Source organism: Eulemur rufifrons, chromosome 3, assembly GCF_041146395.1.
Source record: "Eulemur rufifrons isolate Redbay chromosome 3, OSU_ERuf_1, whole genome shotgun sequence".
Classification (NCBI taxonomy): domain Eukaryota; kingdom Metazoa; phylum Chordata; class Mammalia; order Primates; family Lemuridae; genus Eulemur; species Eulemur rufifrons.
In genome coordinates this window covers 20,386,131-20,393,133 of record NC_090985.1, presented here as the reverse complement: position 1 = coordinate 20,393,133, position 7,003 = coordinate 20,386,131, and positions in this window count along the sequence as shown.

The following is a 7,003-nucleotide window of genomic DNA, read 5'->3' as shown; positions in this document are numbered from 1 at the left end:
TATGCTATTCTGTGAGATTAGTTTTCCAACTTTCTAACACCCTTTCTGCAAGTTATAATGCTAAGGAGATTACCCAAAGATGTCAATGGGAGTTTGTTAGACCAATTTCATATATATGAACATGAGGACAATCACATTTTGACTTACTTCTGACCAATAGTTGAGTTTTGATTTGTTTTGCTTTGTTTTGTTTTTGTTTGAGACAGGGTCTCACTCTTTCATCTGTGCTAGAGTGTAGTGGTGTCATTCTAGCTCACTGTAACCTCAAACTCCTGGGCTCAAGTGATTCTCCTGCCTCAGCCTCCCAAGGAGCTGGGACTGCAGGTGTATACCGCCACACCTGGCTAATTTTTCTACTTTTTGTAGAGATGGAGTCTTGCCCTTGCTCAGGTTGGTCTTGAAAACCTGGCCTCTAGTAATTCTCCTGCCTTGGCCTCCCAAAGTGCTAGGATTACAGGCATGAGGCACCACATTCTGCCCAATAGCTGTTTTAACCCTATCATTTTTTAGATGCATGTCTACTTGAACTACGTGAAAACGTATACTATAGGATGAATTGAATACACTATTTTTCTGTGTCGCTGCCCATTTCTCAGTGTTAAATAATGTTAGCTTATCTACAGTATTCTGCTCTACTACTGAGAAGACATGTTTATATATATTTTCACATAAAATGACCAATTCCATTTACATTCTACCTAGTAGAGATATTAGAGGATTATTAATGGACTACCGGAATTCCTATTTTGTGTGTGAAGAAGTAGTTTTAGAAACTATGGTTCAAGAAATAAAGAGGAAGACAGAAATTATAAAGAGTTCCTTGAAAGTTTCACTAAAGTCTTTCTAAAGACTTAGTAAAACTGTATGTTGAAAATTTTTGCCCAATTCTTAGTAATGCTCCCTGTAAGCTGCATTTCAAATTCAATCCTTCAATCCATGATATTTGTGTTTCTCTCCTGTTCTTTATTTTCATTCTTCCTTTTTACCATGTGGATGACGATCAAATAAATCACTATATGATTAGTCAGTGCAGAGCAGATGCATTATACTGTTCATAAAATTTTTTTGCTCTGCCCCCTTGCTACTGTAGTCAACTCTACTTTTGGGTATTTGGATATTGGAGTTGTTTTCTTTCTCTCCTTGTGAAGATATTGAGCAAAAAAGAAACTCATATAAGTCATAATTTAGAATGTTGACTGAAATTTTGCCTAGAGAGTTAGGCTCCAGGAAGGCTGAGTTAAGTGAACATGAAATCAGGATCTCATATACATGAGCCATTCATCCATCGAACTCTAACTTCCATTTAGGATAGAGTGTGGAGACAGGGTGCTGGATACCTGCCTCATGATGGGTCTAATATGCCCCATGTGTGGTTCATTTGCAATGGCACATTTTTGAGCATTTTAGTGACCAGGAAAAATCCTCAAAAATTTACCCTTTTGAATGCAGGTGCTTTAGAATATTCTGGGAAATCATATCATCTATGCTATCAGAGAGGTTATTTTTGGAGATTCAGTGCACAACACTGTGTCCTTGGTGCCTGTGACATCATGTTAGCACAGTGTTGTTGTCTATCACCTGTATATTCTTTTAAACCTGACCACTCAGAGCTCATTGATTTGATCTGCCACCTTGAAGGAGCACTCACATCCATATCTACTTGAGTGTCACTTACAGCCTGCCACTCTGGCATTTTTGTTGATGTTTTTATTTGTTTGTTTCATTTTGTTTGGTCTAAGTTTGGTGGAACATGGTATTAACAGTATACACATCATGATAGATTAAAAAGTATGCACCTAAATGGAGAGGAAAAGGGGATTTATCAAGTCTTTTAAGTATTACAGAATCTCTAGTTAAAATGAAATGAATGGAATGATCCTCCATGTGTTAACATGCAAAATTTAAATGAGGCTGTCAGGTCTCAAGGAGTGAAGTATGATATTGGAGGAGTTGGAAGTTCTCTTGAATTATAGATGCTCAAGTGCAGCACCTAAATAACTGTTATGCTAATCTTTGAAATGAGAAAGGTGGTTCAGGTCAGCTGTATCTCTCATTCCATGTCTCTAACCCCACAGGAGCTTGTTTTCTTCCTGAAGCTATGAATTTACTGTGTAGAATATATGTCACCATTATGGACAATAAAAACAAGAGTCCTGACTTTGTGGATGTCCATAGGAGTGCAGTATATGGTCTCATAGGTTTGTAGGCTTTGCAGGCATAGTTCCTGCACACAGCTTTGCTGCTCCCCAGAAGAGTTAGGTGGACTGTGAACAGGTAGCTGTGTGGAGATGAGTCGACAGTCCTCTCTGCTGTGGGATTGTTTTTCCAGCCAGTGCATACGTACATTTATCATGTATACTGTGTCCTTCTCTAAGGTCACTTCATGGTGGGTTAGGGATATGTTGTATAATGCTTTTTCTTTTATTTTTCTATGGAGCTTTCTCCACCTATGTACCCACACTCTGAATCACTAATACACCTTATCCTGCCAAAATCCTGGTGTCTACAGGTTCATATCCACATTTTTGTAAGCAGGCACTGCACATATTGTTGGTTACATTTCTAAATATTTAACCAACATATTTATAAATTTTTTTTTTTTTTGTACTCACGTCACCTGTGACCATGATGGTGTCATATCTTAGCTTACAGGCTTGCTAGTGAGCAAATGATTCCACAAATGTGAGTGTCAACAGAATACATAGTCCCAACAAATTCATAATGGAGTCTGTAGAATGAAAATATCTTAATTACTACAATTTTTTCAAAGACTTCAACAAGTTACAGTTGTCTTTTAATCACTCAAAGAACACATTCTTGTGTGGAAAATAATCTCCTGAATATGATTATGACTCCTATCACTGACATTTCTCAATCTTGGCTTCTAATGTCCAGAAGTCATAACATCCAAAAAGCCTGTAGTGTTATTGTGCAGATGGACTGCTAAACAACACGGCAAAATGGGGCTTTCTGGTATACGTGAGGCACAGGCACCTATCTTTGAAGAAGTAGTTAATGACATGCAAAATGGTACTGGGTAATGAGGTATGTGATTTTGAAGACAGAAATGGACAAGAGTCCCTGGAGCTGAAGCAGGTACACCTGTTTGGAACAGTAGCTGGAAAAAGAACACTTTGCTATTCTCTTCCTACATGTCCATTCATCTCCTGAGGCCAAGGTCTTGTGATTATGTTGTTTCTTTGTTTTTGTTTTTTTGTTTTATGCCAAAGAAATATTGTTTAGGAAGAAATTTGTTTTGAAATAATATTTGATTTACAGAAACATGTATGAACTGTGCAGAGAGTTTCACATACCCTTCAACATTCAAGAATATCAACAGGTTATATAATAACAATCTATTCATTAAAACTAATGAATTGAGAGGGGTATAAAACTATCAACTGAACTACAGACTTTCTTCACATTTTACTAGGTATTCTAAAAATGTCATTTTCCTATTCTAGAATCTAATTTAGGAGACCATATTACATTTACTGACATGTATATAAGTGATTAGTTGCTGCATAACAAACTACCACAGAGCTTAGCGTCTAAATATTACACATACATTACTCACAGTTGCTCTGTGTTAGGAATCCAGATGTAGATGAGTTAATGATGGAGTTTAAATTTAAGCCTCATCTGGAAAATTGTTATCCCCTTTCCAGCTCACATGACTAGTGTAAGGATTCAATTGTCTGCACAGGTTGAGAAGACTTCACTGCTGAATTATTCCAATCCTTTAAGAGTTAATACCAATCTATAACACATTTTTCAAAAACATTTAAAAAACAAAAATAACAGTGGAGAGAGGTCACTTTCCAAGGTATAGTATGAGTGAATTTATCCTCATACCACAACTAGACCAAAACATTTCAAGAAAAGAAAATTAAGATCAATATGCCTTATGAATATATTGGCAAAATCTTCAAGGAAATATTAGCAAAACACGTCAACAACATATAAAAAGTATTATAAACTATGACCAAGGCTATTTTACTCAATAATGCAAATTTGGTTCAAATATAATACAATTAGTGTCATCGACTACAGGAAGAGAATACAGGACCAAAACCACATGATCATTTCAAACACGCAGAATAAGCACTTGACAAATCCAAAGCCCATCCGTGGTAAAAAGACACAGCAAATTAGGCCTATAAGGAAACTGTCTCCAATTTAAAGGGCATCCATGAACAAGTTACATAACATTATCATGTATCATAAAGGCTCAATACTTTCCCCAAGATTAAAAACAAAACAAGGATGCCCCTCTTGCCACATCTATTCAACATTGTATTGGAGGATGTAGCCAAGACAATTAGTCTAGAAATAAATGTAAGACATTCATATTGGAAAGGAAATCAAACTATATCCATTTCAAAATGAAATGACTTTGTGCATATAAAATCCTAAGAACGCTAATAAAATATTATTAGAATTAAAAAGCTAATTCAACAAAGTTGCAGTATGCAAGGACAATATACAAAATTCACTTGTATGTATATATACTAGCAATTGGCCACCTAAAAACAAAACTCAGAAAAACACTAGAATTAAATGAGCATTAAAACAGACACATACTTAGGAATAAACTTAACAAAATAACTGTAAAATCTGTACACTGAAAACTATAAGACATGTTTGATAAAATTGAATCCTAAAAAAATGGCCAAACATTGAATAATCATAGATTAAAAGGCTTAATATTGTAATGTTGGCAATACTTTCTATATAAAACTATATATTTAATGCAGTTACTATCAAAATGCTGGGTGTGACTTTTTTTCCTAACTTGGCAAATTGATTCTAAAATTCATAATACTATATGATTTACAAATAATACAATAGAGAAGATTGAAAATGATTTTAAAAAGGAACAAAATTTTCAAAATAGACTCAAACTTCCTAATTTCAAAATTAACTACGAAGAAATATTAATCAAGATTTACAGTACTATAAGATTAGACATACAGATCAATGGAATAGAATTAAATGTCCAGAAATTAATTCTTACATTTATGGTCAACTGATTTTACAAGCTTCCCAAGTCAGTTAAGTATAGAAAAATAATTTTTTTTTTTTAATCAAATGCTTCTGGGGTAAGTGGATATCCACATGCAAGTTGGACTCCTCTCTCATTTCACATACACAAATGACTCAAATTTATCATACACCTAAATACAAGAGATTCATAAGTCAAACCTTAAAAGAAAACATAAAAATACATCATCAAAACCTTAGGTGAAACAACAGTCTCTAACATATGACACATAAAGTACAAAAGACAGAAGGAAAAAGAAAATATTTATTGAACTTCATCAGAATAAAATTTTTTGTGATTCAAAGTGTATTATGACAAGTAAAAAAAACATCTAAGAACGGGAGAAAAATCTTTGAAAGTCAAATATTAATAGTTGATAAGAGTCTATAATCCAGAATATATAAAAACATCTTACAACTGAATAATAAAAGGCAAATATCCTAGTCAAAAATGGCAAATTATTTGAACAGGCATTTCTCCAAAGAAGCTATAGTCTTGTCCAACAAGCACATGATATGATACTCAATGCCTTTTGTCATTGGGGAAATGAAATTCACAACAACCATGTGGTTTCCTTTATAAATCTAAAGCCACACTGCTAAGTAAAAAAAAGCAAGTTGGAAAAGACAAAATACTGTGTAATTCCTTTTACATGACACTTGGGAAAAGACATAAGTATAGAGACAGTAAAGAGTTTAGTGATTACCAGGGGGTTGCGGGTAAGGAAAGCCAAATCCATGAAGTACAGCAGATTTCTTTTGGGCAATGAAATTATTCTGTATGATATTTTAATGGTGGATACAAGGTAATGTTTTTCAAATCTTGCAGAACTTTATAACACAAAGAGTGAACCTAAGTGTACGCAAATTTTAAAAATTATTTAGTAGATGGGGGATCTCAGGAAGAAAGGAAAACAGAGTAATATAATTAATATAACTGCATAACAAATGCATGAAATAACCTCCCCGAAGGGAGAGGGAGAAATAGGACTTACCTAAATAACATAGGAAGTAAGTGGAGATCCTGAGTCTAAAGGACAAAGGATCTGTACATGAGCACTTTAGATGGTCAAGTTATTTCTCATGGGGTATAAATTCCTTATTATGAAACCAATATATACGCACTTTTGGATGATATATAAATAAGTTAATAGGACCATCTTTCTCACTCTTAGACTGGTGGACTATATATAATAAATGGGAATGGGTAGAAAGATTCATGTGGTGCTGCATTAGATCATGCGGTGCTGGAGCATTGGCAGGAATTCGTGTTTAGTATAGATTCACAGGGACATGTTCACTTTTTAATATTTTTGTGTATATTTATGAGTATGCATGGTATACATAGGTATATTTCTTTGCTCTTTTCAGCTAACAAGGTCTTTAATCAACAGATCCCCCAGGAGCAATGTGTACACCTAATAAGTACCCAGATCTTCATTTTGAATTACATTTTTCCAACAAAAGATACTAGGGCTCCCTGGAAAAATGATAAATAATAGGTTTTAATAAGGAATAAACACAATTAGGCTCGAGCACCTAGTATTTAATAGTACCTGAACAAAAGAAAATGATAAATAACAATGCAACCAACAGACCAACCACAAAAAAACATCAAACTGTAATTATGGAGGTATTTCAAAATGATAGAAGATTCAACTGAAAGACTTTGCAATGCCTTTTCAGTTTCATGCTAAGAGTTCTACCAAGGGTTTTCCTAGTTCTGAGGATTTGGGACTTGGACTATGCTACACTATCAGCATTCCAGGATCTCCAGCTTGTATATGGCATGTGGTAGGAATTCTCAGCCTTCATAATTATGTGAGCCAGTTCCCCTGAGAAATGCCTTCTCATTTATCTATCAATCTCCATCTATCTATCATCTATCTAGTTATCTATCATCTTTCCACCTATCCTATTGGTTCTGTCTCTCTAGAGAACCTCGTCTAATACAGACTGC